General features: G+C 45.0%; 1 protein-coding gene across 4 annotated transcripts in view; it reads right to left on the bottom strand.

Annotated features, from left to right (window-relative positions):
- Positions 1 to 1,130, bottom strand: part of Adck1 (aarF domain containing kinase 1) — a 97,268-nt gene extending 96,138 nt beyond the window's left edge. For 2 of the 4 annotated variants that reach the window (XM_013350777.2, XM_026781989.1), the window contains exon 1: positions 724 to 879. The gene's annotated coding sequence lies outside the window, so the exon portion shown is untranslated. Of the gene's footprint in view, positions 1 to 498; positions 682 to 723; positions 880 to 1,101 lie in introns of those variants that run through there. The other 2 variants (XM_013350821.2, XM_026781983.1) reach the window with 2 other exon arrangements.
- Positions 1,131 to 14,254: the final 13,124 nt, after the last annotated feature.

Below are 14,254 nucleotides of genomic sequence, written 5' to 3'. Positions count from 1 at the left end.
TTATGCTCTAGCCCAGGGGGAAAAAAATGATACGAGTGACGAAACTACGTGAGTATACATATATAATGTAATGGGGAGGAGGGTGAGCCACAGGAAAGCAATTCGGGGGGGGGGGGGCTACAGCTACAGCAGTGAAGCTGGCAAACATGGACAAAAGCAAAAACAAAAAAAACACAACCATAACCAGGTATGAAGAACTTATGGATTTTTTTTTTCCTTCTAAAATAGTAGCATCCAAATCACGGTCCCCAAGATAACAACATTGCATCTCCAGGATTCATGTTGGACATGCCGATTCCAGACTTCAAATACCATCCTAGAATCAGAAGTTTGGAGGGGAGTGGGCAGAATTCTGTAAAGTAACAAGCCCTCCACATAATTCTGAGGCAGAATTCAGCCTGAGAACTACGGTGACGAGAAGACGCTTAAAGAAAATTTGGGAGAGGACAAAATCTAATTCCTATCAACTCAGCAATTCTTTCTCGAGCGCCTACTAACCGCTAAGCTTCCCACTCGGTGGCAAGTGAACGCCACTGAAGTCTGGGGCAGCTGTACTGGGTGTCTTCTAATGGCTTTCTCTCCATAATCCAGCGGGATGCACAGAGCATCTGGAAACTAGACGCGCGGTTCAAAAGTAGACTGGCGCCTGTTGCAAGCTTAGGTGACCTGGTCTCTAGGGAGCCCCCTGCTCTTCACCACTCCACGCTCACCGCCCCCGGCTACCTCCGCTGGGAAGCCCACAAGGCCACCAAGGTGTGAATGCTTCTGGCGGAGCCACTCGCAGCCCCTCTCCACCTCCGCCTACTCCGGTGCACTCAAGGTTGGGCCACCAAAGTGACCAGTCCACGCTAACGACCGCTAGGGCACAGAGCTACAGCGTCGCAGAGAAAGGGGGCGGGGCACAGCGAGTCACCAGAACCACGTGGTCGCTCCTACTGAGGTGACAGGGTCACACGCCCTTGTTTCCTCCCAGCTTCGCCAGGGTTGCAAAGCCTGAGCTCAGGAGATGAGGAGCAGGTCTGCACCCGCTCCCCCGCGCTGCACGTGCCGCGCGATCTGGGGACCGGGTCTGCCCGGGCTCGGTGCGCGGATGCTACTCACCCAGAGGGAAGAGAAGCAGAACCGCCGCAGCCGGGATACCAAACTCCAGGAAACCGTACCTCAGTCACCCCGGCGCTTACCAAAGCCGGTGCCGCGCGGCCTGCCGGGACTTGTAGTTCTCCTCGGTTCCTTAGGCCGCGGACTCCAGCCAGAGCACCTGCTATTCTGAGACTAACTAAGCCACTCTCCATCCCTGAGCCAGAGCTGAGTCTTTCTCTGTCGTTTCTCTCTGTCTGAGATACCGACATGGAATCTTATCCAGAACGTTTTTCAGGAGTCAGGTTATGGATTCGTATTTAGTGGGAGGATGCAATTGTAGATCTGTAGGTTTTAAGTAGGCATTAGAATGAGTCGGCGAAGAAGAAATTTACTGATGGTTGTCAAATAGTAAGAATATGCAGATGGATCTGAGTTATCTGTGATCCTGATATATTGAGCTCTAATGACCAAATGTTGACTTACAAGATGTACTTTGAAAACATTACAAGACATCCATGCTATAAACATCAGAAGCTGTTCTCGTTGTAGGAAGACAAAGATAGAATGGGAGAATTCATCTGTCAATTCAATGTAATTCTAGTCAAATCTCCAACAGGAGATTTGATATATATATATATCTGGCCCTACATGATCTAAAGATTATATAGGAAAACACAGAATAAAGCATAATCAAAACATTAGTGAAGAACATGCTTCCAGGACTTGGACTTCCACATTCCACAAGTACAATTAGGCCATGAAAATGGAGACCATGTGACATTGGCATAGGTATGAGTAGAGGGATGGAATCTCCAAAAGAGCCCAGAAGCCTCCAGACCTCTGTGAAAGCTTGATTCTGATAGGCAGGCATTCCAGATCACTGGGGGAAATGGGGGTTCCAGGGCATGAGCTGAACCCTACTTATCTGTGGGACCCTTCAACTAGCTCCATGTGCAGAAACTAATTGAAGTCAAGAGTCCAATGAGAAAATTAAGGCAAATTTTAAAGTAAACCATCCTCATGAGCTCAAGAAAGGGCTTAGGTGTCATATGCATGAAGTGTAAAGGAATCCTTGATACATTTATTAAATCAACTGTATTAAATGTAAGAACTTAGCTTCATTGAAAGGCATCATAAATGAAAAGTCACATATTTGATTGAGTGTGGTGGTGCACATTTAATCCCAGCACTCAAAGGGTAGAGGCACGTGGATCTCCGTGAGTTCAAGGCTAGCCTGGTCTACAAAGCAAGTTCCAGGACAACCAAGACTACATAAAGAGACCCTGTTTCAAAAAAAAGGAAAAGGTGGTGGGGATACTTTAAAAAGAGTAAAAGAGCCACATGAAGACTGAAAGAAAAGAAAGAAAAAAATTTTTAAAAAAAAGACTGAAAACCCTGTCTCGAAAAACCAAAAAATAAATAAATAAATAAATAAATAAATAAATATAAAAAAAAAAGACTGAAAGAAAGTGATCACAGAGGCTGGAGAGCTAGCTCATCAGTTAAGAGCACTTCCTGCTCTTCCAGAGGACCCGGGTTCATTCTCCAGTACCCACATGGCAACTCACAACTACCTGAAACTTCAGTTCCAGGGGATCCAATGCCCTCTTCTGAGCATCAAGCACACATGTGGTATATACACATACATACAGGCCAAACACTTATAAAATCAAATGAATGAATCTGTTTTGTCCCAGGGTGCACAAATAATGGGGTACAGATCACCGAAGTCTAGGAACAAGAAGCTAACTTTATTCCAGTCACTGCAGGGAAAAGAAAAAGAAAAAGAAAAAATGAGGAAAAAAAATAAACCTTCAGCTCGCTGGGGCCACTGGTCAATAGAAGCCAGTTTGAGCCTCTTCTTATAGTAAAAATTAAGCATAGGTATGGGTCAAAGAGCTTTTACAATCTTGATGTTAGGCTTAAAGTCACATTACATTTTAAGATTTACAACTTTTGATCATAGGATGCAAACTTAAGATGCTTGCAGAAGCCTGTGGATAATGAAGCTGTTTTTCACTGTCCCTGAAAAAAATGCAAGGCAGAGAGTAGAATTACATAGAGGGGCAGTTAAAAGCAAAGCAGGGATCCCTGATAGAGGCCATAGTCAGAAGCTAACCCTTGCCTGCGGTAACTGCCTACCTAGAAGGCAGGAAGCAATTGTTAAACGTTTACCATTGTACACAGGTAACTGCCAGAATGTAGGCTCTTACAGCAGAAATTAATTGTTACAAGTTAACAATGGCTGTCAGCTTCAACTTCCTCAGAATGTGTTTGGGTTTATGACTTTTATATTCTGGGCTCTTCACTAGCTTTAAAAAAAAAAAAAAGATAGAGAAGGTGACCACAGCACAGAGACAGTGATGACATAGAGTTGACCAACATAGTCCTCACCAATTCAAATTTGCAGTTCATACACACTGAAGATCAATAATGTCCAGATGGGGCAAGAATCAGTAAAGTTACATATGAGTCAAGGAATATCGGGCACAAAGCAGGAAGCATTAACTCTGTCCAGGAGGAAACTAAAAGTTGACTCATAGGCTGGGAATTAAAAGTTGAACAGGGAACTCCCCGAAGGAAGAGTGTCTGGGGGAACAACCCAGGAACAGAGAAAGTCACCCAAAAGCACTGAGATGGAGCAGAATGCGGCCAATGGTATGGTTCTGGGGGTAAAATGTGTGTTTGCTACACACACCTGATGATACGTGTTGGACCATCACACCACAGACTGGTGAAAGGAATGACTCAGCTCCATCAAGATGACCTCTAACCTCCACGTGTGTCCACATGTGTGCTGTGCACGAGCCCATATGCGTGCACACACAGGCACGCAAACATGCGCAAAATAATAATTAATTTACAAAATTTTGTTTGTTTTTTTTTTTTCGAGACAGGGTTTCTCTGTGGTTTTGGAGCCTGTCCTGGAACTAGCTCTTGTAGATCAGGCTGGTCTCGAACTCACAGAGATTTGCCTGCCTCTGCCTCCCAAGTGCTGGGATTAAAGGCGTGCGCCACCACCGCCCGGCTAATTTACAAAATTTTAAAAGGTTGAGAAAAGTATAGCAAAAGACTGTGATATTTTTCAAGGGGTTGGAGGTGAAGCCCAGTCATACAGCACACTATTAGCGTGGCCGCGGTCCTGAGTTCAATTCCCAGGACCACAGAAAATAAAGAAATAAATCTCCAGATGAGAGCAAATGAATGTATTTGCCTAGCATGAGTGAAACGGCTGGGGCGGGGGGGGGGGAACATAATTTGATTGCTATAATTAAACAGTAAGTTTGACTAAGAAACTGTTAGTGCTACACGCCAGCAGTTGTCGCTGAGGAACGGAAAGTGTAAAGCGCTTTCAATTTATATAGTGAATGTGTAAACTTTCATATTAAAATTTAATTAAATTGATTTTTCAAGTTTGCAGACTCCCAATTAAACATGATAGATTAAACACACCTACTTAAATCCTCTCCCTTCTGAAATCCCGTGAAAATTACAAGGAAAAAAAAAAGAATTAAAAATGCTTCTCACCCAAGAACACACAAAAAGACAAAGCAGATAGAAAAATCAGAAGAACAGAGTAAGAAGCTCCAAAGCAGACAGGCAACCAACTGAGGTACCTTTAAAACAAGTAGTAACTGAATCCTAACCCCCACAAGATTCTTATTTTAGAGTCTAGATTGGGATCTGGGCCTCAGTAATCTCCCAAAGGCTCATGGGTGGTTTCACCAGGTCAGTTGTCTTAGGGTTTCTATTGCTGTGAAGAGACACAATGACCGCAGCAACTCTTTTTGTTGGTGGTGGTGGTGGTTTTTTTTCTCTGATAATTTTTTATTACTTTATAAATAATAGGAATCAAAATCTCCACTTTCTCCCCTCCTCCCACTTCCCTCCTGCTCCCCCACTCCAAGGCCCTCCCCACTACATCCAGGCTTAGGAAGGTATGCATCCAAATAGACTAGGATCCCAAAAAGCCAGTACATGCAGTAGAGACAAATTCCAGTGCCATTATCATTGGCTTCTCAGTCGGGCCCAACTGTCAGCCACATTCAGAGGGTCCAGTTTGATCACATGCTTGTTCAGTCCCAGTCCAGCTGGCTTTGGTGAGCTCCCCTTAGATCAGTCACACTGTATCAGTGGGTGGACCAACCCCTCGTGGTCCTGACTTCCTTGGTCATCTTCTCCCTCCTTCTGCTCTTCAACTGGACCTTGAGAGCGCAGTCCAGTGCTCCCATATGGGTCTCTCTCTCTATCTCCATCTGTCGCTGGACGAAGGTTCTCTCCGGATCCTCTCAGCCCACACTTCCTCCAACAAGCCCCACACTTCCTAATAGCGCCCTGTGGGCCTGTGGGGCCATTTTCTTTCAAATCACCAGCCAAGGGAAAGGTTCTAACAAGGAAGTAATGTGCTATGGTAAAAAAGAAGCCGAACTGAGAGTTGTTCTCAGTCACATCGTGTTTATCTACAGAGCCCTCAGCATCCTCCCAGGCCATCCCTGGACCAGTTAAATTCAGCTTCCATGGGCAGGATCCAGATATAATACTTTGTGGAACTTCTGAGGGGTTTTAGTCTATAGCCAAGATTAACAGCCCTTAGTGCAGACGCAGTGAATTATGTTTGCACCACGTGCCTTACAGCAGATTTTCTAATTTGATGGAATCTTTAATTCCTTCTTGATAAGCATTCCATTTTCTTGGCCTCGACTTACTTAGGAAGTCCTTGTAAGAATCAGCTGAATATTGATGTGCAGAGTTGTTACATTACATATAAAAATCCACCAATGCTTCTCTCCCCTGGCTCACCACACTCCAACGAGAGTAGCTTCTTTTTCATTCCTCAACCTACCAAGCTGGCTGCTGCCCTCACACTTGCTACTCCCCCTATCTTCATAGGTTTGCTCCATCCTGGAATGTCTGTTCTCTGTGCTAAGGTCACTTCCACAGACAGGACACCTGTGCTGGCTAGTTTTATGTCAACTTGACACAAGCTAGAGTCGTTTTGGAAGAAAAAAACCTTAACTAAGAAAATACCATCACCTGATTGGCCTTCAGGTAAACCTGCGATGTATTTTTTTTTTATTCATGATTGATATGGGAGGGTAAAGCTCACTGTGGGTGATGTTCCCCTGGTCTGGTGGTTCCTGGGTTCTATGAGAAAGCAGGCTGAGCAAGCTGTGAGGACCAAGCCAGTAAGCAACACCCCTCCATGGCCTTTGCATCAACTCTCGCCTCCACATTTCTGCCTTGAACTCCTGCCCTGACTGACCTGGATAATAAACGCTCTTCTCTCTACGTCGTTGCTTTTGGTCATGGTGTTTTATCATTGCAATAGAAACCTAAGACACCATCCTTGTTTAAAACTGCCCAGCCACCCCAACATTCTCTGAGACTTACTCTATCCCCTTTATTATAACATTTTATTATAGCACTTTTAACTTGAAATGATATCATTCATTTCTTCAAATGACTTTGTCTGCTGCTAGAATATACATCTGGGACATCGAGGATTTGGATCCACAGTGTCTGGCATAGAGTCAGTATTCCAAGCTGAAGACAGAATGGTGACAGAGACAAAGTCCCTGCCCTGGTAGATAGAGAGCATCGTTGGGCTAAGGTGGCGAAGGAAAGGAAATGATAAGAAAACAATTTATTACAGTCAGGTGCTATAATAAACCCTAGGGAGGAGAGACGCAGAAAAACTGGGCAGAGGCTACTGGTCCCCACTTTGGAGAGCATTGTCAAGTAAGATGTCACAGGTGAGGAAGCCAGCCACGGTGGTAGGAAGAGGGCTAAGAGTATTCCAGAAAGAAGAAACAGCAAGTTGGAAGACTCAAGGGTAAAGGCAAGCTTGGTGTGTTTGAGAAACAGAAAGGAATCCGGTGTGACCAAGGCAAAGACAGTCGTGTGCAAGAAGGTGGAAGTGCCGGGCGGGGCTACACCACATAGAGCTTGAAGGGTTTAGATTTTAATCAATGCGTGATAGGAATCCATCGGAGAGTTTTTTTTTGTTTTTTGTTTTGTTTTGTTTTTTTGGTTTTTTTCGAGACAGGGTTTCTCTGTGGCTTTGGAGCCTGTCCTGGACTAGCTCTATAGACCAGGCTGGTCTCGAACTCACAGAGATCCGCCTGTCTCTGCCTCCCGAGTGCTGGGATTAAAGGCGTGCGCCACCACCGCCCGGCCATCGGAGAGTTTTAAACCAGGAGAGGAATCTGACCAGAGAAACTCAATAGAAAATGCAAAGTAAGCAACAAAAGCCAGAAGAGGAACATTTCAGAATCTCCCCAAGCCCCAGCTGTGTTTCTGCAGCAAGATCCGAGGCTGGTGATTGAGTATTTAGGATTTCATGCAAGATTGTGTGTGTCTCTGTTCTCGAAATGAACCATCTGCAAGAAGACGCAAAGAACAGGGTTCCTCTTAAAGGCCGGAAACAAAATCACTGTAGAGGAAGCGATTAGGAAACTGCTCCCCGTGTTCCGGGGCAAAGGAAAGAACAAAGAGCCTGTGGTAAGCGAGGGAGCAATGCCAGCGTGATGTCCAGTGGTACCCAAAGGTGAACGGTGCCCTTCAGGGAGAAGAGCAGCTGTATGAAGCACTGACCGAAGCCAGGAGGCTTGTCAGTGCCTTCCCAGGACGGAAAACTGGTCACAATCCAGCTGTGTTATCCGCATGCCAATCTCCACCCCAGCTGCACTGGGGTTCAAGGGCTGAGATAGCAGAAGCAGGGTCTAGTGTGGGGCAGGGGGAAGACCTCTTGGGTTTGGACAATTTCTAGGCACCTGCCTAGTCTGTGCCACAATGCGATCAGCTGTTCTAGGCCTGTCGGAGGCAAAAGGAATGTTTCTGATATCAGAAAGAAATCAATAACGCTGCAACAAAGCACCATGACCAAAAGCTTCCACTTTCACCTTGCTGTTCATCATTGAAGGAAGTCAGGACAGGAACCCAAACAGGGCAGGAACCGGGAGGCAGGAGCTGATGCAGAGGCCATGGAGTGGCGCTGCTTACTTGTTTGCTTCACGTGGCTTACTCAACCCACCTTCTTATAGAGCCCAGAACCCCCAGCCAGGCATGGCACCAGCCACGATGGGCTTGGGCCCTCTCTCATTGATCACTAATTGAGAAAATGCCTCACATCTAGGTCTCAGGAAGGCATTTCCTCAACCAAGATTCCTTCCTCTCTGAAGATTCTAGCTTAGGTCAAAATCAGCCAATAAAGTGAATAATCTAGAATTTCTGACCTGGAAGTTGAGTACCATAATAATCAAGCTGAGGAACCCCACAAACGGCATAGTAGCTGGGAGCATCATGGTCCTCATCTGTTCTGAAAGGAAAACTGCCTTGTGAAAACACTTCACCCAACTCAGTTACAGCAAAAGCCATATGAATTCTTCTGTGTGTGTGCACATGGTGGTGTGTGTGTGTGTGTGTGTGTGTGTGTGTGTGTGTGTGTGTGTGCAGCTGCACATGCTGGGAGTGCACACTGGGCTAGTGTCCATGTGGCCTTCAAGGACAGCCTCAATGTCTTTCCTTTTTGAGACAAAATCCCATCGGCCTGCAATTGGGCAAGTAGGCCAGCTAGTTAACCATCAAGTTCTTGGATTCTTGGAATCCCTACGTGGGTGCCTCCCTGGTGCTGGGATTACAAATTTGTGCTACCACACCCAGTTTTGGGGGGTGTGGTTCTGGGGATCAAACTGAGGTACTCATATTTGCAAGACAAGCATTTTACCCACCTGAGCTCTCTCCCCAGCATCCCGTGTGAATCTGAATCCTAAACAAATTTCTTGAAGTGAAATAAATGTGTATATATTTATATACATACTAGTCTGGATGCTTTAAGTATATTTTTACATTTACTCTTCATGATATATGCTATCACTATTATTATTATCCCCCATTTTACAGTTGAGCAAAATATGGTCCAGAAACCTAAGTATTTATACAAGATCACCCCATAGACACAAAGCTGAGACAAAGCCCCATGATCCTTGACTCCAAAACTTCCCTCTGAAATGGGAGGCCCACTTTGACCAGTGATGGATTCAGAAAGAGAATCATTTCAGGCAAACATATAAGGCCAAAGAAAGTTGCACCCTAAGGTCCTCAACCCATTTTGATAGGAACAGAGGAAAATGGTAAATGGTAATTCCTTTTAACTGGCCAGTCATTGACCACAACTCCCACTAATTGACCACAGGGTCTCAGGATCTTCTCTTGTAGAGCAAAAGAATTTCATAGGTAGAACTCCAAGGGTTCTTCTAACCTTCATAGTCCATGATTCTTCAAATCTATAGCAAGTTCTGATCTCCTGTTGATGTTCGCACACTGAAAAAGTGAAACTCGTGTAGAGGGTACCACTGAGTATTCTCTGTATTTATCCCAGAGACTCTCTCCATCCTTTCCTTCCTGTGCTCCAAGAAGCTGGCCTCTGCTGTGGAATATTCCTTCTGAACACTGTGAAAATGTGTTGTTCTCATTGTCAATACAAAGCTGATAGGCTGATAGGTAGGCAGGATTTTCAAGGCAGAGAGAATTCTGGGAAGAAGAAGGGCAGAGTGTGAGGAGTCTCGAGCCAGACACAGAAGAAATAACACGAGAAGTTCATAGAAGAGGCAAACAAGCCTCAGGGCAGCACATAGATGAATAGAAATCTGTGTTAGTTTAAGTTGCAAGAGCTGGATGGAGATAAGCCTGAGCTATCAGCCAAGCATTTATAATCTTTTTTAAATCTTTCTCATTTTAATTGTTTGGATAGGGATGTGCTATACATTTTTTCCGTTCCCTTTCCCTCCTCCCCTCTCCACTTCGCTTTCCCCCTGCCTCCCCGTGCTCCCAATAAACATTAATAATTAATATTAAGCCTCTGTGTGGTTATTTGGAAGTGACTGATGGGAAAGAAAAGTCTGCCTACAGGCCCCTGTACAGGCTCCATGTCCGGCAGCCTCTGTCTTCTAAATGGGCTTGTTCAATGTAAACCTGAGCAGGAACTAGAACGTGTATGTCCCTTTTTCTTTGCTGTGTCCAAATACTTTAAAAGGGGGAGAAAGCTTTATTTTGGTTCCTCAGTTTGAAGCTTTCTGTCCATAGTCAGGCAGCCCCCAGTGTAGTGGAGCTGTCTTAATTAGGGTTTCTATAGCTGTGAGGAGACATCATGCCCACGGCAATGCCTATAAAGGGAAACATTTCCCTGGGGCTGGTTTACAGTTTCAGAGGTTTAGTCCATTATCCTCATGGCAACGTGCAGCAGACATGGTGCCGGAGAAGGTACTAAGAGTTCTACATCTTGATTCACAGGCAGCAGGAAACAACTCTGCCACACTGGTTGTGGCTTAAGCATCGGAAACCTCAAAGCCCCTCCCCATAGTGACACACCTCCTCCAGCAAGGTCGCACTTCCTAATAGTGCCTCTCCCTATGGGGGTCATTTTCTTTCAAACTACCAAAGGAGCTGTGTGAACAACAATAGGAGCATGTGACAGACAAAGATGGCCACCCCAGGGGGCCAGGAACTAGAGCGAGTCAGCCTTCTCCTTTCTTCCACTTTGGTTCAGCCTATCAGATGGCTAATTTGGAGTAGATCCTTTCCATTTAAGTAGTTCTTCCCACCTCAATTAACCTACTCTACAAAAATCCCTCATACACGCCTACAGGTTTGTTTCCATGGTGATCTGAAATCCCATCCTGTTGGCAGTCAAAATTAACCATCACAGCAACAAAGACACTAGAGGAGGCAACCTTGCTTCTCCAAAAATGCCACATCATGTTCTTCTGTTCATCAAAAGAACGACGAGGCTCTGGTGTGGCAATGGACCACGGCAGAAAAGAGAGGGAGAAGGGAGAAAGGCAGGTAGGTCAAGAGAAACATCAGAAAGGCTTTTCCCAGAAGGGATGATGCACAGCTTTAATCCCAGCACTCAGAGGCAGGTGTGCCTCTGTAAGTTTGAGGCCAGCCTGGTCTACATAGAGAATCCCAGGACAGCCAGGGCTATATAGAGAAACCCTTTCTCAAAAAAAGAAAAAGAACAAAGAAAAAAACAGGCTTTTGTCCAAAGGAAGAATAAAAAAAAGTGGGGGGGGGGGGACAATGCCCAAATGCAACTGCAACGAGCAATTACAGAACAATAGCTGACTGTTTTCTGTAATTAGAGGGAGAAAACCATCACCAGTGAGGATGAGAGCTGCTTTGTCTTCCTGGACCCTCTGCACCCGAAGAAGAATGGGGCTCATGTGAGATGCAGACCAGGGACTTCAGTGTCTTTTTTAGTTGTCTTGGGAAATTAATCTCACACTAGCCTTCCAGTGCCAGGAAAGGAGGGCAGAGCGGGCGGCAAGGACTCTCTTACTCGGAGAGACAGGCAATTGGAAATGTGAGTAGTACTGAGGCCAGTGGCATCCTGGGAGAGGAAAGGGTCTAAGCGCTGATAGCTGCAGGTGGGGAGGTTGGCATCGCTGCAGGAGGAGGAGGAGGCAAATGGGCTCTGGCACCATTTCTCATCCCCCTCCCCCTTTTGCTAAACTCCCGGGTGTAAATCCTTACACTTTATAATAACCATGGATTACCACCTATAAATTTTTGAAGATTTTTTTTAATCAACAGTTAGAATCACTGTGGTATATGTCAACTACATTTGCGCTCATTCACCACATAGCAGCTCACAGCTATCTGTACCATCAGTCTACAGGGATCAGAGCGCTTCTTCCGGCTTCTGAGGACACTGCACGCTGGTGCAGACAACATGGAGAGTCTTCCAGCAATCAGGTTATTGGTGCTGGTGCACAGGCCCAGGGGATTAACACGTGTCTTAGTTAGGATCTACTGTGATGAAACAGTGACCAAAAGCAACTCTGTTTCACTTACACCCACAGTTCATCACTGAAGGAAGTCAGGGCAGGAATTCAAGACAGGAACCTGGAGACAGGAACTGACTCGGAAGCATGGAGAAGAGCTCCTTACTAATGCTTACTCAGCCTGCTTCCATATGGCACCAAGGACTAAGAGCCCAAATACGGCACTACTCAAAATGGGCCTGGCCACATTGATCACTAATAAAGAAAACGCACTACAGAGTCGCCCACGGGTCAATCTTATGGAGACATTTTTCTCAATTGGGTCTTCCCTCTTCCCAAACGACTCTAGCGTGTGTCAAGTTGACATAAAACTAGCCAAAACAACCCCCAAAGGCTGAGGCCCCATCAGTAGGACATGGTGATGTACACCAGGAAGGAAAACACTCGAGAGGTTGCTGGCAGGAGGATCATGAGTTCAAGGCCAGCTTGGAGAGCTCAGCTGTCATGTGCTCTCTAAATAAATCTTTTCTGCACCGGAAGTCTAAGCTCCTGCTGCCACAAAGAAAGTATTGCATTATTATATTATATCTATAATATACACTCGCCTTCATTTTCTGTAAGCTAAGGCTCCTCTCACATACAGAAATTTTAAAAGCGTTTTAGACAAATAAGTTTTCTGAGCAGAGTTTAAGGTTTTCTTGGTGGCTGGAGGGTCATATCCATAAGTCAGAATGATATGTGTGCCACACGGGGCAGAGCTTGACTGACGTCATGCCTTCCCTACTATGATGGGATGCTTTCCCCAAACTATAAGCCATAATAAACCCTCTCTCCCCTCTAAGAGAGAGAGGGATGTAGGAATTCCTCCTGAGCTTGATGAGATGGATAGAACTATTTCCTTCTTGCTGTTATTCAACATGCAATATCTTTTCTTTTTTCATGTTTAAATCATATTTCTTTTACGTGTGTGCACATGTGTGTGTATGTGGGCAGAAATACAAGTGCCCTAATGCGTGTGTGGAGGTCAGAGGAGAGCTCATGGAAGTCGGTTCTCTCCTTTCACCATACGGTTATCAGGGAACAAACTCAGGCCAGCAGGTTTTACCTACTGAGCCAATTCACTGACCAAATTTCTTAAAAAATAAATAATTAGGGCCAGAAGAAAGGCTGAGAGGATAAAGACATTTACCACGTAAGCCTGACAACCTGCGTTCAATCCCAGAACCCACTTAAAGGTAGGAGAGCACTCATGGCACAAAGTTGTGCTCTGCCCACTTCAACTCACTATGGCATGCAGACCCACACGTACACATTACATGTGTGCATACACACATACACACACACACACACAATACTACTACTAATAATAAATTTTTAAACATAAAAACTGCCAGCAGTGCTGGTGCACACCTTTAATCCCAGCACTTGGGAGGCAGAAGCAGGCAGAATAGATCTCTGTGAGTTTGAGGCCGGTCTGGTCTACAAAGTGAGTTCCAGGACAGCCAGGACTGTTATACTGAGAAACCCTGTATAAAAATATAAAATAATAAAAAATAAAAAGCACTCCCACATCCTTCCTCATATACAGATCACCACACTAAATGGCTTATTCTATGTCTAGGCATAGAAATGTATGAGATGATTTCAGCGTATTTCCAGTATTAACCCTTCATTACTACAAGGGAGTAAATGAGGAAGGCTAACTTAAAAGGAAAAGGGGTTTCTTAGTTACTGGAGGTTGGAAGTTAAACTGCATGCTGATAACTTTGTAAAGACAGCCTTGACTATATCACAACATGGTTGCAAGAGTGTGTGTATATCTCCCTATTTTTTTAAAAAAAAGATTCATTTTTATCTTATATGTATGGGTGTTTTGCCTGCATCTTTCTCAGTGCACCATGTGTGTGCAGTGCCTACTGAGGCCAGAGGAAGGCACTGTATCCTTTGGAACTGGATATACAGATGCTTGAGAGCCACGGTGTGGATGCTGGGAATCTGAACCCAAGTCTTGTGGGAAAGCAGCCAGTGCTCTTAACTGCTGAGCCACATCATGAAGCATCTGTTACACCCTCTTAAAAACCTTATCTAATCCTTATCACTTCCAAATGACCTCACTCTAAATGCTATAGTCAGGGTAGTTTCTACCCTCTTGATGCCATTAGCATCTGACTCCAGAAACTAAACTCCTGTCTGAATTTCAGGATGTGATCCATACTCAACTCATCCATCACCATCTTGTTTAACCACAAAGCAAGGAATCTATCAACTTCTACCAGAATTGGACTCTGAATCCAACATAAGAGCCTCCTATTCATTCAATGTGCTTGGCGTGGTGATACGTGTCTTTAATCATGGCAGTCAGGAAGAAGAAGCAGGCAGATTCTGAGTTT

This window comes from Microtus ochrogaster, chromosome 1 (genome assembly GCF_000317375.1).
Source record: "Microtus ochrogaster isolate Prairie Vole_2 chromosome 1, MicOch1.0, whole genome shotgun sequence".
Classification (NCBI taxonomy): Eukaryota; Metazoa; Chordata; class Mammalia; order Rodentia; family Cricetidae; genus Microtus; species Microtus ochrogaster.
This window is presented reverse-complemented; position numbering and strand designations above follow the sequence as displayed.